Source organism: Pongo abelii, chromosome 3 (assembly GCF_028885655.2).
Source record: "Pongo abelii isolate AG06213 chromosome 3, NHGRI_mPonAbe1-v2.0_pri, whole genome shotgun sequence".
In the NCBI taxonomy this organism is placed as follows: Eukaryota; Metazoa; Chordata; class Mammalia; order Primates; family Hominidae; genus Pongo; species Pongo abelii.
Window position 1 is genome coordinate 39,819,287 of NC_071988.2, and position 27,840 is coordinate 39,847,126.

General features: G+C 40.3%; 1 protein-coding gene across 1 annotated transcript in view; it reads right to left on the bottom strand.

Moving 5' to 3' along the window:
* Positions 1-18,058, bottom strand: part of RBM47 (RNA binding motif protein 47) — a gene marked incomplete at its 5' end in the record, with an annotated part of 51,947 nt that extends 33,889 nt beyond the window's left edge. Inside the window, 2 exon segments of the mRNA NM_001134132.1 lie at positions 8,820-8,942; positions 17,989-18,058.
* Between the last annotated feature and the right edge of the window lie 9,782 nt (positions 18,059-27,840).

A 27,840-nucleotide genomic window follows, 5' to 3' on the forward strand; every position in this document is an offset into this window, starting at 1 on the left:
ATGAGTCACTGTGCCCAGCCAAGGGTATTTTTCATTTGTTAAATTTCTTAAATTTTACTATCACATTGGGGATTAAGTTTAAAAAAATTTTCTTACATTTATGCTCAAACAGATTTAGACAGTGAACTTCTTGCTGGGTGTGGTGTCCTAGCACTTTGGGAGGCCGAGGTAGGTGGATCACCTGAGCCTTGGAGTTTGAGACCAACCTGGGCAACATAATGAGACCCCACCTCTAATAAAGTCAAATAAAATTAAATAAAACAAAATAAAATAAAATGAAAGTGAACGTTCCCAAACATAAACTTACAGTCATTATAATGGTGTGTGAATGCTAGTCTTTTCCTCCTAATTTGAAACTATATTAGTAGTTTGCAAGTAATAGTTATATAGTAACAGTATGGTCTGTTATTACTGTGTTATATTGTACATGAATACATGTACAATATGCACCTTCTGGTGGTATGTCAAATAGTAGTATACAAAAATAACATAGGTCTTTTTGTAAAACAAATGACAAATTGCCTGTCCTGAAACAAAGGCTCTGAAACAGACTGACATAGTCAAACATTAGCTTCAGTTTTAGATGTGACCTTCTGCTTTTATTTGGTTAACATTAGTCATTTCAGTTGCAACTAGGAAACAATATCTGCTACCACAGAAAAAAACAGATCCTGATTATGTTGATATCATGTTCATTGACCAGTTATCTCAAGGCAATAATTATAGTAGAATAGCATTCGCCCAGGAATACTCTCAACATTGAAAAAGTCATGAGTTAAAATACTTTCTTCTATAAATGTTTAAGTTGAACGTGGGGTATTTTGGAAGCTAAAAATATTTTCAAAATCAACTATATTTATGACAATATGACCATAGTAGGCTGTTTATGAGAAAATATAAAAAAGGAAGTGAACTTTCTGGTGGGGGGATCACTTAAAGACAAAATGCATTAAATACAACTTTAATCCAGAAAATACATGTTCTTTTTGTTCATTGCATTGTTTCTATGTTGTTCCACCTTTCTAGCTCTGGTGATAATTGTTTTTTTTCCCCCTTTTCTTTTCTTCCTTTTTTAAGTACATAGTGAAAAACAAAAAAAGACAGCTTAAAAAACAGGTCCTTCTGCAAACATATGGCTAAGGTTAAACTCTAATACCCAATAGCTTGTTTACTTTAAAAATTTGGAAAAGTAAGCACCACGAGTTCATTGATATGAGTAGGAACCTGCGTCATCCTGTGGTATTTGTGAATATTGTGGGCTCTTTTATCAATTTCATTTGTTTCTAAGTCTTTTCAAAGAACTCTATTAGAAATGAGACCATCTGAGACAGGTCCTTAACACAGAAAAAAGTAAAATTCACCTTCTATTATGAAGTGATTTTAGATATTAAAGGCTCTTTCCACTTCTTTGTGCATTGTTTGAAATGTCTTAGAAAAGTTAAAACAATAGTGTTTATACCTTATTTTATTAGCTACACTTGAAGCATTTCAAAGGCAGTGATGCTTATTTTATCCCCAGTGCCTGGCACTGAATGAATGTTTGAATAAAAGAATGAACAGATAGAAGAATGAATGAATGTGCACTGTCTTTTGTAAGAAACATGGTAGGACAAAGCTACAAAAAGAGTTTTCCTTTTATATCTAACATCCACCAAATTGCTTTGGACATTTTTTTTCATGTATCTATTTACATAAGTTTTGTGGGAGAGCCGTGCATGGGGGTGCATGCCTGAAATCCCAGCTACTGGGGAGGTTGAGGTGGGAGGATTGCTTGAGCCTAGGAGTTCAAGGCTGCATTGAGCTATGATTGTGCCACTGCACTCCAGCCTGAGCAAGACCGTCTCTAAAAAAAATTAATAATAAAAATAATTAAAAAAAATTTTTGTGGTTTACCTGCATATAGAACTGGGTACAAATCGTCATACCCAGGTACTATCTGGTGGTACTTCTGCATGGCCAAAAGGAGCCCATCAAAGAATGAATAGGCCAGCTTTGGTATAGGAGCTGGCATTTCTTTCTTTCTTTCTTCTTTTTTTTTTTTGAGACAGAGTTTCACTCTTGTTGCTTAGGCTGGTGTGCAATAGTGTAATGGCGCTATCTCGGCTCACCGCAGCCTCCGCCTCCCAGGTTCAAGCAATTCTCCTGCCTCAGCCTCCAAAGTAGCTGGGATTACAGGCATGCGCCACCATGCCCAGCTAATTTTGTATTTTTAGTAGAGACGGGGTTTCACCACGTTGGTCAGGCTGGTCTCAAACTCCCAACCTCAGGTGATCCACCCGCCTCGGCCTCTCAAAGTGCTGGGATTACAGGCCTGAGCCACTGTGCCTGGCCAGGAGCTGGCATTTCTAACACATGCCCAGGCGTCAGGAATGTCACATGGAAAAGCCACACCAAACCCTAATGGATTATATTGAATGCCAATGTTAATATCCCTGGAGCCGTCTTGGTAAAATAGGTACTGGCCAGGGAGCTATAAAATTTCCATCACTGTTTTTTTCTTTTTTCTTTTTTTCTTTTGGCCTTAACTGATATGCTTAGCTTCTGCTATACTGTCTCAGGAATTTGGTAGAGATTTTATGCCACAAGGAAATAGGCACATAAATGAGGCCTGCCCATGAAGGCAGTTTTTAATCATTCTTTTATTTGAAGGTATTTTGAGAGGCTGCTTATTACAGTGCTTGAGCTCGAGCTCGTGCATGCCAGAGCTCAACTGCTTGAGTTCAATACCATTTATTAACTGTGTGACTTCAGGTGGGTGACTTACTCTTCCAAGCTTCAGTTCACTCAACTGGAAAATGGGAATAGACCGGGTGTGGTGGCTCACGCCTGTAATCCCAGCTACTTGGGAGGCTGAGGCAGGAGAATTGCTTGAACCAGGAGGGTGAAGATTGCAGTGAGCTGAGATTGTGCCACTGGACTCCAGAGAGGCTGAGGCAGGTGGATCACCTGAGGTCAGGAGTCCAAGACCAGCCTGGCCCACATAGCAAAACCCCATCTCTACTAAAAATACAAAAGTTAGTCAGGCATGGTGGCAGGCACCTGTAGTCCCAGCTACTCGGGAGGCTGAGGCAGGAGAATCTCTTGAACCCTGGAGGCAGGTGTTGCAGTGAGCCAAGATCGCACCACTGCACTCCAGCCTGGGTGACAGAGTAAGACTCTGTCTCAAAAAAAAAAAAAAAAAAAAAAAAAGATACGTATTAAAAGAAGAAGGAAAAGAAGGAAAACCAGTTTTCCCAGTCTCTATAATTAAACTAGGCAGTTAGAGACAATTGGAAATTCTTACAAATTTAAATAGAAAGCACAACTACATTAATTAAAGAAACTCAAGAAATATGCACTTAAATTAAGAATGGAAATGAACAGAAAATACATAGCTAGAGTTTTACTGAACCTAGAGTATTTACAATGAAAAATTCAGGTGTCAGGAAATTTATGATTTCCCAAGTCTACTAAACTCCTGGAACAATTGTTGGCATTTAATTGCTATTCATGTCTCGCGTACTCTGTACTTTCACTGAGTGCACTTGGAGTTAATATTCCAATTAAAAAACTAATACATCAGTAAAAACGCCCAGATTTGAGCTAATCATTTATTCCCAGGCTCACAGGGAAATACTGGATATTCTTCGAGTTAATAAAGTGTGAAATGACTTTAATGCTTCAAGGGAAATATAGTATACCAGTCTTGCAAATTGTTTTTTTTAGAAAGCATGGTCTGTCTTATCCCATCCTACATCAGAAAATTTAACTGGCTTAGTTATTTCCTCTTTCCCAAATCCCTTTTTATGGCAAAGAGAAAATGAGGACCTACAGCAGCCCACGTTGCTGAGGACCTAAACCAGTCCCCGTGAAAACCAAAACAGGGATGGGCTGGATTTCAGTTTGTTTCTCATAGGTTCCGAAGTCAGAGTTTTAAAAGATTTAACAGGCTGGGCGCAGTGGCTCATGCCTGTAATCCCAGCACTTTGGGAGGCTGAGATGGGCGGATCACCTGAGGTCAGGAGTTCAAGACCAGCATGGCCAACATGGAGAAACCCCGTCTCTACTAAAAAAGAAATACAAAAATTAGTCAGGCATGGTGGCAGGCGCCTGTAATCCCAACTACTCGAGAGGCTGAGGTAGGAGAATCGCTTGAACCTGGGAGGCAGAGGTTGCAGTGAGCCAAGATCGCGCCATTGCACTCCAGCCTGGGCGACAAGAGTGAAACTCCATCTCAAAAAAAAAAGATTTAACATTAATTTATTTGGAATTTGGACAGCCAACTGCCAATGTCAAGCGTTCCAATGTTGAGAGCCTAGTAGAGAATCTTGTTCATGTGGGGAGGCCCCTGAGACCCTGAGTTGCATTAGCATGGCACTACTGTCATCTCCAAGCCCGTCAGAGTGCAGTGCCCATCCAGTGCAGACATTTGAAGCTAGGCAAGGCAGCTTACACAGCCTGGGGATTCTTCGTACTTTTCAATATTCTGCAAGGGAAGTCTAGACAGACTTCACATTTTGTTAAGTACAGCTAGGTTCTGTCCACAATAAAGCAGAACTAGGACAACTGTTTTGGAAACATAGTTAGCACACAATTGTAGCTAATTTAGTTTTTTTCTCTGAAGCAGCATGAAAGGAAATTTGTTTTTGTACAAAAGATGTTTTTATCTTCTATAGCCCACAATTCCCAACAACAGAGTGTCCTCTCTCCTTCCCTCTGCTGCAAATATATGTACCTACATAACACCCACATGCACGTTTTTTTCTAGCCTAAGCCACTATCTACCCCTGCTGTTCTCTTTTTGGGGATTTCTTCAAGCATATTTACAACAAAACACTTGCTGAGCCCAACTGCCACCTCACTGCTGTATCCTAGTTACATGATCCATCAGTTCCCCAAACGCTTGCTTTCACCTGTCTGTTGGGAAACCACCTAACCCTATACGAGGAAGAAAAACCATTCAGAACAAATGTTGGCTTAAATACTTGTGTCGTTTTCTTAACTGCTTGACACAGGCTTTCACCGAGATTTGGTGGGAATCAAAAGTACATCTTTAAAAGAATCCTGGCCTTTACCTTACACTATATACAAAAATAAACTCAAATAGATCAAAGACCTAAATGTAAGAGCTAAAACTAAAAAACTTAGAGGAAAATACAGGGGCAAAGTTTCATGATATTGGATTTGGCAATGATTTTTTGGACAACCCCAAAAGCACAGCAACAAAAGAAAAAATTGACAAAGTAAACAATCAAAATGAATAACTTTTGTGCACCAAAGGACACTGTCAAGAGAGTGAAAAGGCAACCCACAGTGTAGGAGAAAATATGTGCAAATCATGTCTGATAAAGAGTTGATATTCAGAACATATAAAGAACTACAACTTAATAACAAAAAGCAAACAAGCTAATTTAAAAATGGTCAAAAAAGTTGAATAGATATTTTTCCAAAGAAGATATACATTATATATCCGCAAAGATATACATTATACATCTGCATTACACACTGCAAAGACCCTTGAAAAAATAAAGAAGACACACAGATGCCCCTTAAGGACATGAGAAGATGCTCAACATCATTCATCATTAGGGAAATGCAAATCAAAGCCACTGTGATATATCGCTTCACACTCACTGTGATGGCAATTATCAAAAAAAAAAACCCACAAGTGTTGGTGAGAATGTGGAGAAACTGGAACCCTTGTGCATTGCTGGTGGGAATGTACAATGGTGCAGCTCCTGTGGGAGAAAGTATGGTGGTGCTTCAAAAATATAATCACAATAAACAGAAGTACCACATGAGCCAGCAGCTTCTCCTGATGCACAGTGCAAGAAATGAACATAAGTGGTAATAATAAATATTCAGTGAATGAATGTAGGCCTCACATATCTTTAGAGAGATTGAGGTTGATAAGTAATAACAGATCTGGTGACACTGTCTTCTACTTTAGAGACCTGGATATTAGCTAGAGGTGGGGTAAGTAAAGGGGAGGGAATAGGCTTTTATTAGGTTGGTGCAAAAGTGGTTGCAGTTTTTGTTGTTACATTTAATGGCAAAAACTGCAATTACTTTTGCACCAACCTAAATATTTTTTGAGTCTCTATAAAAATATTTCTGGTTTTAAATCTTCCTAAATTGGTAATACACAGTTTTTACATGTGCCCTGTGAAATGCACATTGTCATATATGATCCGTGGGGATAGGTGGGAAGGTGGGTAAAATTTGCTGTTTCTGAAAGAGTTGGACAATATCAAGAGCTTTACAGTGTTCATTAAATAGTCAATTCTCATTAGCCCAATGATTCCATTTATAGACATGTATAATCAAATACCCAAGCAAAAATTTACATTCAAATCTGTTTGCTGCAGTGCTATTTATAACACAATGCAATGAACGTAATATTATATATTTACGTGTAATGTAATAAACACAAATATTCAATGGTATAAAAATGGTCAATAAATTGTGGCATAGCCACAGCTTAGAGTACCTGTTTAATGTTCTCAGCTATTTTAATTTTGCTAAATAATATTTAAAGATATGCGGTAGTCCCCCTTCATCTGAGGGGGACCTGTTCCAAGACCCCCAGTGGATGCCTGAAACCTCTGATAGTACTGAACCCTATATATACTGTTTTTTCCTATACATATTTACAAATATAATACATACCTATGATTAAGTTTAATTTATAAATTAGGCACAGTAAGAGATTAACAACAACAATAATAAAATGTAACAAGTATAACAATACTCTAATGATAAAGTTATGTGAGTGTGGTCTCTCTCTCTCTCAAAATATCATACTGTATGCCTCTATTTTTGGAATACAGTTGACCACAGGTAACTGAAACCGAGAAAAGTGAAACTGCAGATAGGGACTGACAGCTGTATATGAAAATTAAACAACCAGCCGGGCGCGGTGGCTCACGCCTGTAATCCCAACACTTTGGGAGGCCGAGGCGGGTGGATCACGAGGTCAGGAGATCGAGACCACGGTGAAACTCCGTCTCTACTAAAAATACAAAAAAAAAATTAGCCAGGCGTGGTGGCAGGTGCCTGTAGTCCCATCTACTCGGGAGGCTGAGGCAGGAGAATGGCGTGAACCCGGGAGGGAAAGCTTGCAGTGAGCTGAGATCGTGCCACTGCACTCCAGCCTGGGCAACAGAGCGAGACTCTGTCTCAAAAAAAAAAAAAAAAGAAAATTAAACAACCAAACAAAATCAGAGTAAATACACCATGTTAATTCTGGTTATATTTGGATTATGGGCTTATGGGTAGATTTTGTTACATTTTTCTATAATTTCCAGATTTCTTTCCATTAGTATACTTTTATAAGAAGAAAAAAATTACAATTAAAAAAATTTAGCTCTCTGAGTCCCTGAATTCAATGGACTAAATCCAAAACCTAGCCTAGGGGACATGAAGACAAAGTACCTATTTTCTCTCGCAGGGATTGTTGGGCACATCAGTGTCGCCAGCAGCCCCTCCCTGACACACCGATATCTACTGCCTCCACCTTCTGGAGCTATGTGAGGGCTGGGATCCAAGGTCAGGGTGAGGCTAGTCTTTCTCTTATCTTCCCTTCCTAGCACACACAAGATTATCATCCATAGAATAATCTCACTCACTAGATCCATAGAAAGATCTCGGCTCAGCAGGGCACGGTGGCTCATGCCTGTAATCCTAGCATGTGGGAGGCCGAGGCAGGCAGACTGCCTGAGCTCAGGAGTTCAAGACCAGCCTGGGCAACACAGTGAAACCCCATCTCTACTAAAAATGCAAAAAAATTAGCTGGGCATGAAAATTAGCTGGGTGTGGTGGCGTGCACCTATAATCCCACCTACTCAGGAGGCTGAAGCAGGAGAATTGCCTGAACCCTGGAGGCAGAGGTTGCAGTGAGCCGAGATCTTGCCACTGCACTCTAGCCTGGGCGACAGAGCGAGACTCCCTCTCCAAAAAAAAAAAAAAAAAAAAGAGATCTTGCCACACTGCAACCTCTGCCTCCTGGGCTCAGTCCTACTTGGAGAAGATTAAATGGTTGTCAAAGTGCTTTTACATATGTTGTGGTTCTTTGGACCGTCACGAATTGGGATGACAGTTATTTTTACCTTAGATGACAGGCGAGGAAACACAAACTTAGAGAAGGTATGAGGATTGATCAAAAACGCAAGATACTATCACACTGAATCCTAGTCTAGTTTGTACCAAGAACCCTTTCTCGTGTCACACAATCAAAATACAGTCTGACTGAAACATAGTTGACTGGCTGGGTGCTGTGGCTCATGTCTATAATCCCAGCACTTTGGGAGGCCGAGGTGGGTGAATCTCTTGAGGCCAGCAGTTTGAGAACCAGCCTGGCCAACATGGTAAAACCCTGTCTCTAATAAAAATATAAAAATTAGCCAGATGTGGTGGTACACACCTGTAATCCCAACTACTCGGGAGGCTGAGTCACGAGAATCGCTTGAACCTGGGAGGTGGAGGCTGCAGTGAGCTGAGATCACGCCACTGCACTCCACCCTGGGTAACAGAGTGAGACTCTGTCTCAAAAAAAAAAGAAATAGAGTTGACCTCTTTTTTGGGAGGTTAAGAGGCAGATTTATAAGCAACACATAGTTATATCTTGTCTCTTAAGTCACAAAGATGTAAAGTGTACAGAGACATAAAGGTTTATATTGAGGGTTCCAAATGACTTATCACGTTCTATATTCCACTAACATTGCCACATGAACACACAACAGGTACACATTGTCTAAGTAGCAGGTATCTTGGTTGATAGGAATGAAAACTTATGTTCTTGCTTAAGTGGAAAGGAAAAGGACCAGAGGAAGTATACTCACCAAAACCACTAATTTGATTTGTCTGGTCCTTTATAAGATGCAGAACGAGAGTATACAGGCAAATTCAGGCAGCTTCCTTGGGATTCCTCTGTTCAATTTTTGCAGTGCCCTTTGAGGCAAATCCTAAGGGTTAAAAAAGAAATGGTTAGAAATATTTTCTATTTCAACATGATTTTCATATGTGCATTAGAAATTGTGGGGGGGGGGCAGATTCTCTTGCATAGTTCCTAAGCATAATAATTAGAAATTGGGGGGCCATTTTCTTCAAAAAATGAAATACCATTACTGTAATTATCATGTTCTCTACAAACCAAGTGCAACTGCTTATCTGATTCTTAAAGAAACAAGGAACAGTAACAATAAGAAAATGACCAATTTCTTCCATTTGTGTTTTTCTCTCTGCCTTCTTCAGAGTGTGCATGACTTCAAGATGCACGTAATGTTTAAGAAGGAATACAGATGTAGCCTATATTTTACAGTTATAGACTCACAAAAGAGATAGCATCCTTTACAGAAATAATCATATCTAGCTCATGGACTTCCCAGCCAATTTGGGAGCTTATGCTACACATCACTAACAGATATTCAAACTCTTCCTGCAGGGTCCAGAGAGGGTTCCCAAAACCACTGAAGCAAGTACTCCAGCTATCCACTACCAACCAGAGTTGGTATGAAAGAGACTTACTATTCTGCCCTAAAATGTAGAATTAAGACTCTTTTTTTTTTTTTTTTTGAGATGGAGTTTTGCTCTTTTGCCCAGGCTGGAGTGCAGTCACATAGTCTCGACTCCCTGCAAACGCCACCTCCCAGGTTCAAGCGATTCTCCTGCCTCAGCCTCCTGAGTAGCTGAGATTACAGGTGCCTACCATCACACCTGGCTAATTTTTGTATTTTTTAGTAGAGCTGGGGTTTCATCATGTTGGCCAGGCTGGTCTCAAACTCCTGACCTCAAGTGATCCACCCGACTCGGCCTCCCAAAGTGCCGGGATTACAGGTTTGAGCCACTGTACTTGGCAGAGTCAAGACTCTTTTGAGGATGTTCATTGCATGGAGAGGCCCATGAAAAATATGATTTGGGGGTTTAGAATAATCTTTAGTAAGTAATGATATAGGAAATATTCACATGAAAATAATTTAAAGTTCAAGATAAAGATATTTCAGATAAGGAATTAAAATATATCTTAAGCACAAAACTTTTATTTTTATTTCAATGTGTGGAAATATAATCTGCCTGATTTTCCAAACTACAGAGAGCCCCCATCAAGCCAAGTGAAGCTCCAAATAACTTATACAAAATTCAATATGGCACAGTGGTTTCAACACCAGACTGGGAACCAGAAGGCTAGTTTTAAGGCTACCTCTGTCATGCCCGGTTCATTTCACCTGTCTGAGCCAAAGTTTGCTCCCATGGAAAAAAAATAATAAAGGAGGCCAGGCGCGGTGGCTCATGCCTGTAATCCCAGCACTTTGGGAGGTCACGGTGAGTGGATCACTTGAGATCAAGAGTTCAAGACCAGCCTGGCCAACATGGTGAAACCCTGTTACTACTAAAAATACGAAAAATTAGCTGGGTACAGTGGTGGGCGCCTGTAATCCCAGCTACTCAGGAGGCTGAGGCAGGAGAATCACTTGAACCCAGGATGCAGAGGCTGCAGTGAGCCGAGATTGTGCCATTGCACTCCAGCCTGGGCGACAGAGCAAGACTCTGTCTCAAAAAAGTTAAATACATAAAAATAAGAATAAATAAGAATAATAAAGGAGTTGGATTACCAATAGTTCTCAACATTAAAAAAAAACAACAACATTGTTTGTTTTTTCTTTGTGTTTTAGTTGTAGCACACTTTTTTCCACCAAAAATCTAACTAGTTGCAGAAACAACACCAATAAAACAGAAGCTGGTTGAAGTATGGGTAGGGGATGTTGTCGGGAGGTGCCCCCACTTCCATCATTCATTGTGTCCCGGTGGAGACACCACAAGACCTTTAGGACTCCATAGAGCACAGTTGGAAACCTTCTGGATTAAATGGCCTTTAATACCACCTATAGCTCAAAATTATCCTGCCATAACTATCTTTATATTGGAATGACTGGGTGCTCAGTGAGATCCATAACATTATGGGAACACAGCAATAATACTTCACCATGATCTAGTTTTAATCTTGTTAACAATGATCTCCTGAAAGAAAAAAAGCCACACCCTCAAATAAATTATAGAGCAATAGCTGTTAAATGATTTACGTTTTAATACCATAATCTTTACCCAACTCTGTGAAAAGATAATTCCTGAAATGCTGCATCCTGGATAATACCTGGTAATCAAGATCATAGTGGTTGATAAAAACTATGAAAACGAATGTACAAAGTACAAGAAGGTGTATCTTGAAATTAATTGTACACTGTCTGGACAATAAAATAAAATTTAGACTCCTGCATCTCTCATCTACTAGCTAAGTAAATCCAGACAAATATATTCAACTTTCCTGAGCCTCAGTTTCCACCTCTATAAAGCAGAAATCATTCCTGGCAGGACTGTTGTGGAGAACAGAGAAAATATTTATAAAGCACCATTCTTGACATATATTATTTGCGCAGAATTTTGAGTTTTCACTCTTTCTATAATGGTAAAATGTCTCCCTTTAAAATGTAATATCAAGGTAATGAATATGTAAACTCTAAGAATTGAAAGCAAATTATTAATATATAAATGAAACACAGGATTCACGTAGTTTTGTGCTACATCATAAAAAGGGAAAGAAGGATCACAGATGTGCCTTTCACGGCTATTCAAGTAACACAGGACATTTCCCCAAAATAAAACACTTAGGGTCAATGTTTGTTTCCAGAAAAATCTGACTTTCCAGAAAAACTCCCAACACAATCCATTCCATAATTTTTTTTTTTTTTTTTGAGATGGCGTCTCACTCCATCCCCCAGGCTGGAGTGCAGTCACATGATCTTGGCTCACTGCAACCTCTGCCTCCTGGGTTCAAGCGATTCTCCTGCCTCAGCCTCCTGAGTAGCTGGGACTACAGGTGCGCGTCACCATGCCTGGCTAATTTTGGGAGGCAGAGGCCAGCAGATCAAATAAAATAGATTGTGTTTGGAGTTATTCTGGAAAGTCAGATTTTTCTGGAAACAAACATTGACCCTAAGTGTTTTATTTTGGGGAAATGTCCTGTGTTACTTGAATAGCCGTGAAAGGCACATCTGTGATCCTTCTTTCCCTTTTTATGATGTAGCACAAAACTACGTGAGTCATTTTGTATTTTTAGCAGAGACGGGGTTTTGCCATGTTGGCCAGGCTGGTCTCCAACTCTTAACCTCAAGCGATCTGCTGGCCTCGGCCTCCCAAAGTGCTGGGGTTACAGGCGTGAGCCGCCATGTGCGGCCGGAATGTTTAATATTGTTACGTTTGTCATAAAAACCTTCAAGCAAAACCTATATGTTATGTTTGTCCTGTGGCTTCACATTCCTCCTTACACAATATTGGATACTCCAGAGGACCCAGTTTGAGAAGGTTAGTTCTAGTCCAAACCTTTGATTTTACTATGGAGGAAACTGTCTTACCAAAGGTCACACAGTAGGTAGGAAACATAGTAATAAGATTTGTGGGGCAGTTTCTGGAGAAATGGGGTGGTTTCCAGACATTAATGGCGTTAATTCATTCCAGCTCCCCCTGCCCCCCAGCCTGGTACCGTGAAATTGCATAGACATCAGTCATCCCATCATGGAGTCTTCATAAAGACCAAATAGGGAAAAGTTTGTAGATTCCAGTAGGAGGAAAGCTATGCTGACAGAACAACTGGTTTGTTTTAATGTTTTTGGGCATGTGAATCTTATAGCTGCTCATGACTCTGTCTTCAACACATGGGGGGACTTGAGGGCAAATGTTTACTGGATGCTTCTGACATCATCTTAGTTTGCCTACCTTGATTTTTTTGCCCTCTCTTCTATTTGTGTCTTGACGTGTCGTATGTAGTTTTGAAAGCTGTTTCAAGTCCATTTTTGGAATGAAGCATAGCATACATAAAACACTTGAAATTAATACATTTATTTTTTGGAAAAAGATGCTCCAGTCTAATATCAAGTCATGTCCTGTTCTACTTCTCTCAGTCATAAAGCTAAGCTAAAAATAACTTTCTCACCACAACCCTCCACCAAGGAATGAGAATTCCATTTCTTAAAAACAGATCCTTTCTTTTCTTTATTTCTTAAGAGGTGGAGTCTCGCTCTGTTGCCTAGGCTGGAGTGCAGTGGCATGATCTTGGCTCACTGCAACCTCTGCTTCCCGGGTTCAAGTGATTCTCCTGCCTCAGCCTCCCAAGTAGCTGGGATTACAGGTGCACACCATCACACCCGGCTAATTTTTGTATTTTTTAGTAGAGGCATGGTTTCAGCATGTTGGCCAGGCTGGTCCTGAACTCCTGACCTCAAGTGATCCGCCCGCCTTGGCCTCCCAAAGTGCTGGGATTACAGGCGTGAGCCACCACATCTCGCCAGAACCTTTCTTAAGATAAACCAATTGCCCTCACCCAAGGATGCTAGTACATGGGGTCCTAAAGCTGCCAGGAGATCACCGGGTTGAGGGTCAAATAACTGAGTTCTAGTTCTCGCTTTGCCACCTGAACAGTTTGACCATGGCATGCTACATAACTTTCTGAGCCTCAGGTTGTCACCTGTATACTGAAAGATCACCATTATAAGGATTACACAAGACACAACATTTGAAAGCATCTCATAAACTAACCATTAGCTCCTGCCTGGACTTCTACAGTAGACTCCCAGCTGGCTTCTCCCTATCCACTCAGGCCTGCAACAATCAGTCTAGGTCTCCTTACAGGCAAAGGGACTGTTTAAAAAATACACAATTTGGTCAGGCACGGTGGCTCACGCCTGTAATCCCAGCACTTTGGGAGGCCGAGGTGGACAGATCACCTGAGGTCAGGAGTTCGAGACCAGCCTGGCCAACCTGGTGAAACCCCATCTCTACTAAAAATACAAAATTAGCCGGGTGTGGTGGCACACATCTGTAATCCTAGCTACTCAGGCAGCTGAGACAGAATTGCTTGAATCCAGGAGGTGGAGGTTGCAGTAAGCCGAGATCGTGCCAGGCACTCCAGCCTGGGTGACAAGAGCAAAACTCCACCTCAAAAAAAAAAAAAAAAAAAAGAAGAGTTTTATCACCCTTCTGCTTAAACCCCTACACTCTCCTCCCATTGCCCTCAGACTAAGTTTGTATCCTTTGTAAGGTTTGTAAGGCCTATAAAGAGGCTCCACGTCCTCCTCCAGCCTCATCTTGTGTTACTTCCCCCTAACACATGCTGTTCCAATATTTCAGCCCTCACCAATTCCCCTGTCTAGCCAGCTTGCACTCATCCCAAACTTCATTCCTTCTAGAAAGCTATTCCTGCAGCCCCCTGTGATATGCTCCCCCGACATCATGTAATCCTTCATATAGCACTAGGTTGAACCATATGAAATTGCTATTTTGTAGGACAAAAACAGTAGACTGTTGGCAATTTTCTTTGGTTTAGCCTTATAGTAATTGCTGTAATGCTAGTCATCTTGAGTCAGTTTTAAACTCTACCAGGGAAGAATCTAGATCTGACTCATAACTAGAATCCTAGAGTTCCACACCCAATCCAAGCCAATAGTAGGCACTTAATTGTTTAATTAGTCTGAGATGTTGTTACTACCTTTTTAATGCCAAGCATATAAATTTTATATTGTCATTAATAGTTAAAAAATCGTTTTTTGCAGGGTGCGGTGGCTCATGCCTGTAATTTCAGCACTTTGGGAGGCCAAGGTGGGTGGATCACCTGAGGTCAGGAGTTTGAGACCAGCCTGACCAACATGGTGAAACCCCGTCTCTACTAGATATAAAAAATTAGCCAGGCATGGTGGCGCATACCTGTAATCCCAGCTAAGGCAGGAGAATCACTTAAACCTGGGAGGCGGAGGTTGCAGTAAGCTGAGATCATGCCATTGCACTCTAGCCTGCAACAAGAGTGATGCTCCATCTCAAAAAAAAAAAAAAATCATGTTTTTCTTCAAATGCTATTGATACATTCCATAGGACTAAAATGAAAAAAATGGAATGAAAAAGAATCACTTTCATATTTTCATTTCTGGCATTTCTGGAAAGCATGAATTCTAGTAAGTGTAATATATATATAAACAAGTATAGAATTTAGCCCACTGGTAAGGTAACATTTATGGATTTTTTCTTTTTAAACTCAAATGTTTTTCACTGCTTGGCAGAATAAAGGAGCTCTCAAAGGAAACCAGATAATTTGGATTTATCTCCTTTTACAGTTTTTGCCATGTGACAGTAAATCAGCTAAAGAAAAAAGATAGCATCTAAAAGAGTGCTAGACTTGAAATGAAGGAATTTTATAAGCTTCCCTATGACATTCAAAAGAAATGCATCCTGAAACATTCCCAAATCACCTTATCCTATGCCACATCCCACTACGTCCCTCATGAAATGAACACAGCCAAGACCAAGTCTAAACCAAATTGAGATGGTATATGTGGTAGGCTAGGTGAACTCACAACCTGAGTAACATAATAATATTAATAATAGTATTGATGGTCATCATCAACATTCATTGAATGTTTATCATGCACTAGGTATGGCACTAAGCATTCCACATACATCGTCTTATTTAATCATTGCTACAACCTCATGAAGCAAGATCTATGATTCTACTCATTCTGGAGATGCCAGAACTGAGGTATAACGAGGCTGCCCATTTGTTAAGGTCCCTTAGCTGGAAGTGAAGATGCTGGGGTTCAAACCCCAGGCCTTCTATGGAAGAATCCAATTGCTGCTGCACTCCAATTTGGAAGAGTAGAAAACTGAAATCTGTGCTATAACAAAAATGACAAATGATTCTATATGCATTATATATTATAGCTTCGGAGTCAACATGAGGAGTTAAAACTGAATGGCAAATTCATGAATTGTTAAGGCCCATCAGGAAGGAATTTTTTCAAGAACCCCAATATTCAGCTTTAAACAGTAAATGATACTCTCAACCTAGGTTAGAAATATAGATAGGAGTTCAACTTTTTGGGTGACAAATAGAGAATATCAGATAGGCATAAATATCATGGGCTCAGAAATACCTGGTGTTCTGACTTGTTTCCCTAGCTTCTTAAAAAACTATCACACTTTAGAAAGTTTTTGAGAACTCAGAGACCCCACAAAATGAGTAAACAAAACTGCAATTTCACTTTCTACTGCTTAGTTAATAATCTCTAATCAGACAGTTCTTTCTTGCTAACACCTAATAAAATTATCTACCTCTTTCAAATAGCAAAGAAAATGAACATACTAACATTCTTACAGTGGAAATATAATTTTACAAATAAACACAAATTAGTGAATCTTTACATATGATTCACAGATGGTGGTGATGAGATTATCATGCCCCTCCCCACTCAGTCTTTGTGCACTGACATTTGACCCTTTTTATAATATGCACCTTGTACCAGTGAAACCTAAGGCACCAGCTAGTTACTCATTAAACTTGGGTGCTGAGGGCTGACTTGGACAAATTACGCTGTTAACTGCCCAGCCTGGCCTCTGTGCAGAAGTGGAAAAAAGCAATCATCATAGCTGTCAAATTCTGTCATATCGGCAGAATTGAACTACAAATTGCAGCAATTTGTACCTGACCTCTGATCTGTGAAGTTAGTCTAAACCTTTGAACCTTAGCTTGGAACTGAGAAGCAGCATTGACTTATACAGGACAAGGTGGCTAGCAAGCGTTCTCCATTGTGAATAGTTAACACTGTGACTGTTGGTCGCCCCCCACACCCATCTCCCCCAGAGAGTCAACTAGAGTAAAAGACACAAATAACCAGGATCTTGAGAACGGCAGACGTCTTACAAAAAGGCATTTGGAACAAATCGAATACAAGTATACAATTTCAGGATGCAAGTCTTTTTAAATGAATATGTCAAAATAAGAAAATGGAATCTGCAATAACTGAAATTCTTGGATATTTAATACTTTGTGATACGTACATTAAAAAATTCTCTTTACAAATTAGACCAAAGTAGAGTTTAAAACGAAACATTTAAATACATTTTTAATCAAATGGTGCCATCTCTCATTTGTCACATTTTAAAATAAACATATTACCTAATCTCTGTTATAAAATACAAACCCATATTAAGCCACCTTTGGAAAAAAGCAATCAGGGAAAACCAGTTACACTTTTCTTTGAACCCAAACTTATCTTTTGACACTAAATATCAGATGTAGACTAATAAATAAGTATAAGAATATGCATTTCTCACATATACATTTTGTTGCAACATTGATTCATCATAATGAGAAGGGAGAAGGGTTCATTAAGAGAGAAGAATATTTTTCCTTAAAAGATTAGCTTCTACTTCAAATGCTATTCAAATTGCTCCACTACTAGACAGAGAGAAGTGACTAAGATTCTACTTCTCTGGTCATTTGAGTTAATATTAAAACAAATTTTGAATAGCATATAAAATATAACTAAACAATTATTTATAATGAAAGTGAAACTAATGTTAATACTTTAAAGCATATAACCTACACCTAAATAATTCCATTTCATAAATTTAACTCTTGGTTTGAAAACAATGATAAGAGTCTTCTTATACGAGAACTTTTCTCTGAGAGGAAATGTCATCATTGTCAACATTTATATGCTAATTATCATAAAGCTAATTCCATTAATTTTTCCTTATTTTAATTATCACATCTTAAAATTATAATTTCCTTCTCTAAACACTGACTCTGAAATGGCTTTAAAAAACAAATATGGGCAACATTGCTGACAAATTCCTGCTTCTTACCCCATAGTTTAAATAACAGGAAACTATAAAACAACAAAAATACTGTGAAGATCTAGATTTTTCAAGCATATCAAGTGAAAAGCTGTTAGACAAACTTATTTTTTAAAAAATGTTTTTAACTTAAGAATTTTGGTTTTACTGCTGGTAAGGCAGACTGTGCAGCAGTTGAAATTCTTACCAACTTCCAATTTTTTTGTGGGGGGGGTCTTCAATTAAAAGACAAACAATATGGATCATTTGTTTATCTGGTCTGATCTAAATTGCTTTAACCAAACACAATTACCTCTTCTCCTCTTCAATTAAAACAAATAAGGTTTCCCCTACCTTTCCAATCTTGATCTGGACGCGACAGGCTAACTGTAATGAAAGCTTTGCTTAAGCAACCTTCGCTCCCGATACCAGGAGCTGTGTAACTCTGTTATACATGGCACAGGGCTCCTCATTGGTCAACGAAATGAGCTTTGGCCACTTAATGCCTTGGGAGGCATTTGCTAAGGGCACCTGGAATGAGCTTGAGTGGGTGGTACAGAAAGAAGGGAGGTGTTAAAACTGTCACATAGATAATGCTCAACAGCAACCTGAAACGGAATGGAAACCCTACTGTAACTGATGGATTTGGGGAAGGCTCAAGAAGACAAAAGCTTTGCCACTTCATAGAGGAGGACATTTAACAGAAATATTTTATTGAAACCCAAATAACGACCATAAGGAAACAAATGATTTTTCAAAATCCACCATCCTAGAACCAGATAGACGCCCATTACGTTTGTACAGCTACATACAGAGATAAAAAACAATAATGCCCACCTCATCTAGGCTGTTGGGATTAAATAAATAAATACATGTAAAGTGCTTAGAAAAGCTCCTGGCATATAGAAAGTACTCAGAAAGTGTTACTAGGATTTCTTAGAAATGTTATATTTTTAGCAAGTGTTGCTTTTTCCCCTTCTCATTATATCTGGGGTAGGTAACTTGGGTTAAGTACCTTGTGTCTAAAAGACTGTCAACAATCATGTTTATGATGATCAGTCTGGGAAGAAAAAAATAGGAAAAAATTACACATGAACCAAACCCTCACCTTATTTTACTTTATCAGTTTGGAGCTAGAAATTGATTTACTCGTAAGAAGTGGAGACAAGTAGAAGAGGCATAGAATGAAAGAGAAGCAGGCAGTACAGCAGGATTTATGGTAATAAAACCATCCGTACATAACAACAGATCAGGAGGACCTGAGGCACTTAAGCTGAGTAAATACACTCCTTTTCAAGCAGTTATGGGATGGAACCTCATCGAAAGTCTCTCTGGAGGCTGAGTTTGTCAGTTCAGGCAATTGGGAGGTTAGAGGAAAAGGGAGCTGAAGCTGCCTGGAGGAGGTCTTGAAAGCAATGTGACTTCTGTGTCCTCTGCATCGGGATGAAAGTGAGCTCTGCGGCACATCAAGAGAGGAAGGAGAAACTAACTCCTCCTAAAACAAAAATTTCAAAAAAATGTGGTCCCCAGTTTTCCCTGAGTCATCATTGTATCATTGTTAACCTTATTCAGTTAAACCTTAGCAACTTGAAGGAGCCACAGTTGGAAGTAAAAAGGCCAGAATGGGCTGGGTATGGTGGCTCGTGCCTGTCATCCCAGCACTTTGGGAGGCTGAGGCGGGTGGATCACTTGAGGTCAGAAGTTCGAGACTCGGGTGTGGTGGTGGCCTCTTGTAATCCCAACTACTTGGAAGGCTGAGGCATGAGAATCGCTAGAACCTGGGAGGCGGAGGTTGCAGTGAGCCAAGATGGCACCACTGCACTCCAGCCTGGGCAATACAGTGAGACTCCGTCTCAAAAAACAAACAAACAAACAAAAACGGCCAGAATGACAACAAGAACATTTTCAATCTATTCATCTACCCATATATTTTTTTAAAAGACAGTTTTATTACTCCTAGATAAAATAATAGCTATCGACAATGACTATAAATTATCAACAAGTTAACATAGGGTCAAAATCCAAAACAAGTCTAAGATTATAACTATGTTAAATATTATATAAAACTAAATTGCTATGTTCTGGCTGAAGGAACTCTGAAGCAATCCTTAGTTACTAAGGCAGTGTTTTCAAAAACTACTGATTTTAGACAAATTTAAATTCCTCTCGACTATAAATGGGACTCAGAAAGTCTGTTTTTCTATAAGAGTAATTTAGTATATTATATAAGAAAAAGTTCTGGCATGTTTTAAGCATTAGAGAGTATTTTGAGATTGAGGTTTGGTGTGAGTGTGTGCACGTGTGCTCCTATACCAAATGCTACCAAAAAATAACTTAGGCAAAAACGTAGGAAATAAACCATCTCAGGGTGATGAATTTTAAGACTAAGGGGGTAAGGAGAAGGCAATTTTTCACTGAATACCTGAAAACAACAACTACAATTATAGGCTGCCCTAAACAAAAAATGAGCAAATTTTTCCTGCCTTGGCTTTGAACAAAGTTAATTTAAAAAATACATGCACATAAACACACTAGTTTTAACAAACCCAAAAAATATAGAAAAGTACACAGAAAAAGCAAGTCACCCCTTCTACTGATAGTAAAAGTGGCTCCTACTACACAGCCCTCTGTATAGGCACACGTGCATCACAGTAGAAAAGTCATGCCACATGAGCCATGTTAACTTCTTTTTTTTTTTTTTTTTGAGACAGAGTTTTGCTCTTATTGCCAGGCTGGAGTGCAGCGGCGCGATCTTGGCTCACTGCAACCTCTGCCTCCCAGGTTCAAGCGATTCTCCTGCCTCAGCCTCCCGAGTAGCTGGGATTACAGCCATGCGCCACCACGCCTGGATAATTTTGTATTTTTAGTAGAGACGGGGTTTCACCATGTTAGTCAGACTGGTCTTGAACTCCCGACCTCAGGTGATCTGCCTGCCTCAGCCTCCCAAAGTGCTGGGATTACAGGCCTGAGCCACCACGCCCGGCCACATTAACTTCTGTATAGTTCTGGCTTGCAACAAGCTTAAATCGTCCCTGGAGGAGTGATCCTTTGATTTTCACAAAGCATCTTTGATTTAGAGTAGAGTGACAGCAGGCAGTTCTGAGGTCTGAGGCTGTGGAGAAAAGGAAAAAAAAGTACAGATGCAAAATAGAAGCCTAGGATGAGATAAGCTCTGAGGTAGATTTGGAAAAAGGAGTAAGAAACAGGACTAAGGTCCAGGAGAGGAAGAAATGGAGCATAGTAAGACATGACTATGTGGCCTGTTTTAGATAGGATCTATTAAGGCCACTGTGGCATCCTGATAAGAGAGTTATTATTATTATTTATTACTTTATTATTTTTAGAGACAGGTCTTGCTATGTTACCCAGGCTGGTCTCGAACTGCTAGGCTCAAGTGATCTGCCTGCCTTGGCCTCTCAAAATGCTGAGATTATACATGAACTACCATGCCCAGACTACTTTTTAGTTTAATTTATCTAAAAGCTAAGATATAGCCAATGCAAAGATTATGTGTGTATTTGCTTTTGTATATAGTAGTAGCATATCATTTTCCACAAGTATATTTGACACTATTTAGAATTTCAAGCCTTTGCTGAAATTGTTTATTGTATTAACACACGACTAAAGCATAAAAGAAACTCCACATATGTGTGCACATAGACATTCAGATGGTAGCCTTCACCTGAAAAGGTGTCAAACACTGATAATGAAATCACATAACTGTATTGGTGGTATCAGCAATAATAGTTGGCTAAGAAGCTAATTAACCAGTATTGAAAAACAGATGAAGTATAAAGCAGTATCCACAAGCCTATATGATTAAAGCACCATAGTATTTTCTTTCCGTTAATTTGTCTATTATCCTATTATAGCATCAACAGTCACAGAGAAGGAAGAATTAAACAATGGACATTGTCATATCTGAAATGAGTGTTCCTTATCTGGAGATTAGGAAGGATCTGTGGGCTGTCCTTTTAAAATTTAAAATGGTAGGCTGGATACAGTGGCTCATGCCTATAATCCCAGCACTTTTGGAGGCCAGGATAGGAGGACTGCTTGAGCCCAGGAGTTTAGGACCAGCCTGGGGAACACAGTGAGACCTCATCTCTACAAATAATTAAAAAATTAGCAGGGCATGGTGACATATGCCTGTGGTCCCAGTTGCTCGGGAAAATTGCTTGTTTGAGCCTGGGAGGTTGAGGTTGCAGTGAGCCATGACTGCATCACCGCGTTCCAGACTGGATGACAGAGTGAGATCTTGTCTCAAAAATAAATAAATAAATAAATAAATATAAATAAAATGGTACCTTCTCAATTGGCACCCTTGGTTTATTTACTTATTTTTGTTTTGTGATAGAGTCTAGCTATGTTGCTCAGGCTGGTCTAGAACTCCTGGGCTCAAGTGATCCTCCTCCCTCAGCCTCCCAAGTAGCTGGGACTACAGCTGCACCATTGTGCCCAGAGGTACAACTGTTTTAAAGATTAACATTACAAAGGTAACTAACATTTGTATATTTCATCCATTCAAAGTGCCTGACACGGGTCTAGGTACTGGGGCTATAGGAGTGAGCAAAACAGACAAAATCCCTGCCCTCACGAACGTCATAGTCTCACAGGGGGGTCAGGCATTAAATGAAAGAATCAGTAAAGTATATAGTATGCTAGATTGTGAAAGAACTACAGAGGAAAAACAGCAGGGCAGGAGAATAGAAACGTGTGTGTGTTGGCTGGGCGCAGTGGCTCATGTCTGTAATTCCAGCACTTTGGGAGGCTGAGGTGGGCGAATCATGAGGTCAGGAGATTGAGACCATTCTGGCTAACATGGTGAAACCCCAACTCTACTTAAAAAAATACAAAAAATTAGCTGGCCGTGGTGGCGGGCACCTGTAGTCCCAGCTACTTGGAAAGCTGAGGCAGGAGAATGGCGTGAAACCAGGAGGCAGAGCTTGCAGTGAGCCGAGATCACACCACTGCACTCCAGCCTGTCGGACTCCATCTCAAAAAAAAAAAAAAAAAAAAAGAAAGAAAGAAACGTGTGTGTTGGGTGGTGGTGGGGAGGTTATGTCCGCATAATCTCTGAATTATAAGGGAACTATATTTACCATTTATTAGCAATAAAAATTAAGCATATTAATCCATTCAATTTATCATGGGATATGCTATTAATATAAACTCATTTAAATCACATCTTAGCCAGGTGTGGTGGTGCACACCTGTGGTCCCAGCTACTCAGGAGGCTGAGGTACGGGGATCGCTTGAGCCCAGGAGGTCACGGCTGCAGTAAGTGGTGATTGCACCACTGCACTCCAGCCTAGGCAACAGAGCGAGACACCCCCCATCTCAAAAAAAAAAAGTATATATTAAGTACTTCTTGCTTACATGCTAGTGGATAGTCAGTGTGAAAAGAGGCAAGGCAGGCTGGGCGCGGTGGCTCACACCTGCAATCCCAGCACTTTGAGAGGCTGAGGCAGGCAGATCACCTGAGGTCAGAAGTTTGAGACCAGCCCAGCCAACATGGTAAAACCCTGTCTGTACTAAAAATAAAAAAATTAGCCGAGCATGATGGCTAGCACCTGTAATCCCAGCTACACAGGAGGCTGAGGCAAGAGAATCACTTGAACCCGGGAGGTGGAGGTTGCAGTGAGCCGAGATCATGCCATTGCACTCCAGCCTGGGCAACAAGAGCGAAACTCCGTCTCGAAAATAAAAAAGAAGAAAGAAAATAGGCAAGGCAGCTGCCATCTCAAATAAAGTAGTAGGATCCTAGTACAGGAACTACAGAAAAAAAATCCAAGAGAAAACATAATGCTTTTGGATAATTATTTTGAAGCAAACCTGATTTCCCATGTCTTTCTCGAGTTTGCAGGAACTTCAGATAGTTTAAACTGGCTAGGCCGTGGGCTGCTCTGGGATCTCCACTCACCCTCACTCCGCCTTATTCACCATTCCCTCTACCCTCTTTAAATCACAGTCTTTAGGGCCACCCTGAGTGCTCACCTACTGGACCAAATCCCTATCCCTTAGAAAGGTTTGCTGACGGGGCGAGACTGACTCAAAGGGGAAGAAGAAAAGGATGAGAGTGGGTGGGGACCAACCTTTTTCAGGATAATATAAATTTAAATTTATCACAAAAGCACAGTCAGTCTGTGTTCCCTACTTTCTTGTGTAATGGGCAGTCATGAAGCCCACAGACTTCAAGCATCCATGTGTGCTACATACAACAGTGACAAGAGTACATGTGGGAGGCAGCCACTTCAATTCATCACCTCCACCTGTAATAAAATAACTATAGCTAACTCCTATATACAGCCCTTGTCCTTCACCAGGCACTGTTCTAAGCGTTTCACATATATTAACACATGCAACTCCCATACATAGGTTGAGGCAGGTACTAGTATCATCTCCATTTTTTTTGTTTTTTTTTTTTTTGAGACGGAGTCTCACTCTTGTTGCCCAGGCTGGAGTGCAGTTCCGTGATCTCAGCTCACTGCTACCTCCACCTCCTGGGTTCAAGTGATTCTCCTGCCTCAGCCTCCTGAGTAGCTGGGATTACAGGTGTCCGCCACCATGCCTGGCTAATTTTTGTATTTTCAATAGAAACAGGGTTTCACCACGTTGGTCAGGCTGATCTCGAACTCCTGACCTCAGGTGATTCAACCGCCTCGGCCTCCCAAAATGTTAGGATTACAGCCATGAGCCATGGTGCCCAGCCTCATCTCCATTTTACAGATGAGAAAACAAGAAATAAAGTAATTGGTCCAAGACAAACAACCAGCAAATAAGTAGTGGAGTGAGGATTCAAACCCAGGCACTCTGGCTCTTAGAGATCACACTTTACCGCCTCAAGCTAAGTAGATAATCTTTCTTTCCTCCTAATTAGCTACCTCTCTACCTACCTACCCATGTTTCACCTTGCTGCTCTGTCAGCCTGCCAGGGACAGGAGTTTCTGTACTAAACCAGAAAAACTTTGGAACTTTGAGACGGCATCTTTGGAGCTAAGTAGGAAACCCTTTAATGTTCGATGAATGAAACCGTAAGTTAAGAAAGCCACAAAATCTAATTTGAATCTAAAGAGAATTCTCTTTGCATTTTCTCTCTAAGCCCTTCCTCTACCCAAGGCAGCACTCTTCATTAATTCTTAGAAACCTGCTAGATTTTATGGCGATCCCTTTCTGTCTGTCCCTCTAACATAGTAAAATGTAGCATCTGATAAACTAAGTAATTATCAGTATTTACCTAATAGATTCTGTGGTAGTTTTAACAGACTTCTTAATCTTAAAAAGAGAAAGTTCAGAATACACAGTGAATGCTGGTAGAGAGAAGACACCTATTACCAAGTCACAGATCATGTGTAACATTGTAGCCTTTTGTTCCACTTGTGCTAAAGAAAAGCCAGCTACCTTGTCATAATGTGAAAAGCAGATATATTTCCTCCTGAGCCAGGAGGAACAAGGCAGTCAGGTTAACAAGGGCTCAGGAAGCATGTGGTTTTGGCAAGTATTCTGTGAGTTTTACTCTTTAATAATCAAATGATATTTTAATAATTTCCTCAAAATTGCCACAAAAATCCCCTAACATTCTGGATTTATCAAGTACTATGCTCTTCCATTTCAATTGGTGTTTAAGGAGCACTTTCTATAATATCCTGAGATGTACTCAAGCCCTGGGGAAGTGCAATCAAAGACCTGGATCATATGTTGTTTCTTTCTTTTTATTTATTTATTTTTTTTGAGACGGAGTCTCACTCTGTCACCCAGGCTGGAGTGCAGTGGCGTGACCTTGGCTCACTGTAACATCTGCCTCCCAGGTTCAAGCAATTCTCCTGCCTCAGCCTCCAGAGTAGCTGGGACTACAGGTGAATGTCACCATTCCCTGCCAATTTTTGTATTATTATTATTATTTTTTTTTATTTTTGAGATGTAGTCAAGCCCTGGAGAAGTGCAGTCAAAGACCTGGATCATGATGTGGCTTTTTTTTTTTTTTTTTTTTGACGGAGTCTTGCTCTGTTGCCCAGGCTAGAGTGCAATGGCATGATCTCGGCTCACGGCAACCTCTGCCTCCCAGGTTCAAGCAATTCTCCTGCTTCAGCCTCTAGAGTAACTAGGATTACAGGTGTGCGCCACCATGCCCAGCTAATTTTTATATTTTTGGTAGAGACAGGGTTTTGCCATGTTGGCCAGGCTGGTCTTAAACTCCTGACCTCAAGCGATCTGCCCGCCTTGGTCTTCCAAAGTGCTGGGATTACAGGCGTGAGCCTCCGCGTCCAGCCTTTTTGTATTTTTAATAGAGATGGAGTTTCGCCATGTTGGCCACGCTGGTCTCGAACTCCTGACCTCAGGTGATCCACCAGCCTCGACCTCCCAAAGTGCTTGTGATTACAGGCATGAGCCACTGCGCTCGGCCATGATGTGGTTTCTATTAAATTACAGGCGTGAGCCACCATACCTGGCCATGATGTGAGTTCTATTAACTGGGAGCTAATAATCCTCTTGGAGAGATCATTAAATGTCTGATAATTACAACATATAGAATACACAGAAATGGAACAGCATGTGCTATCCAGACAATGGGAGCCACAACAATCAGGTGAAGAGCATTGCTAAGATAGATGAGAGTCCATGGGGAAAGCTTCCTGGAGGAGGTATAACTAGCCTGTATTCCTTTTTATCTTATTTTTTTAATTTTTTGAGACAGGGTCTCACTGTGTTGCCCAAGCTGGAGCGCAGTGGCACGATCTCAGCTCACTACAACCTCCGCCTCCCCGGTTCAAGCCATTCTCCCACCTCAGCCTCCCAAGTAGCTGGGACTACACGTTCATGCCACCACACCCGGCTAATTTTTGTATTTTTAGTAGAGGTGGGGGTTTCACCATGTTGGCCAGGCTGGTCTTGAACTCCTGACCTCAGGTAATCCACCTGCCTCTGCTTTCCAAAGTGCCGGGATTACAGCACCTGGTCTAGCCTGCATTCTTATTTACAATTGCATCAGGTTACAAACAGAGGCAATCACAAAATCCTACACTTCAAAACATGTATTCTCTGTATTTGTTTACTTTGTGATTAAAAAGTAAAACACCTCTTTCCTGAAGAATGTTCCTTATTTCAAGAATTGAGTATTCCTAAAATTGGAATAAACCTTAGACATTTTATAATCAGCCAGGAAACTGAAACTTTTCAGGAGCTTGATAAGCTGGCAAGTAACTAAATGAGTTATGTGGAGTCTAAAAATCTTTGAAAAATTTTCTTCTTAAGACCTTGTGGTTCAGTTCTTATTTAAGCCTAGTTACCTGTTCAACATATTATTTTACCACTTTGAAAAGGGAGCTCTTATTTTTTGAAAAATAAAAGTAGATATTCTAAAGAAATTTGAAAGCAATATGGAAGTAATTGAAATCATTCGAAAAAAATCAAACACTAAAACTTTAGCTGCGATGGATCTATAAATACTGGTTACACTATTAATGATTACAGGTGAAATTAGAAACACGAGAACATCTTTAAAAGATCAACTCCAAGGCTGATCAGTTTAGATGGGATGCTAAAATTAGCGAGGAGTATAAGCTCAGGAAAAAGAACAACATAAAATACTAGTGAAGCAAATCGTTTCGACACAATGAGCCTGATTTTCCATGAGCAAATGGTAACTTGGCAAGGCATTCAATTTTGAATTGGTTGCAAGAGTCACTCAATCGTTCAACAACGGGTATTGATCCTACTATGTGTGGCTTTGTTCTAGACCCTGAAGATTGGATGGTGACAGGCAGAGGAGTCCCTGAAGAACAGAACAGCAAGAAAGGGGCGGGGCAGCGGAAGCAGAGGGAGCGAGACAGGCAGGGGTCAGATGGGAGCGTTATAACACCCAGGAGAGGACTTCAAGTCCTCCTTGGTTGGTTGGAGGATTCTGAGCAGAGAAGCGCTGTGATCTGCTTTTCTGTTTTTTAAGATCACTGGTGTGCAGCCGGGTGCATTGGCTCATGCCTGTAATCCCAGCTACTCGGGAAGCTGAGACAGGAGAATTGCTTGAACCCGGGAGTCAGAGGTTGCAGTGAGCTGAGATTGTGCCACTGCACTCCAGCCTGGGTGACAGAGCAAGACTCCATCTCAAAAAACAAAAATACAATACAATACAGTATAGTACAATACAATATCACTTTTTAATCAACCAATAAAATTAGCTAAAATACTTAATAGTGATTAAGTGTCACA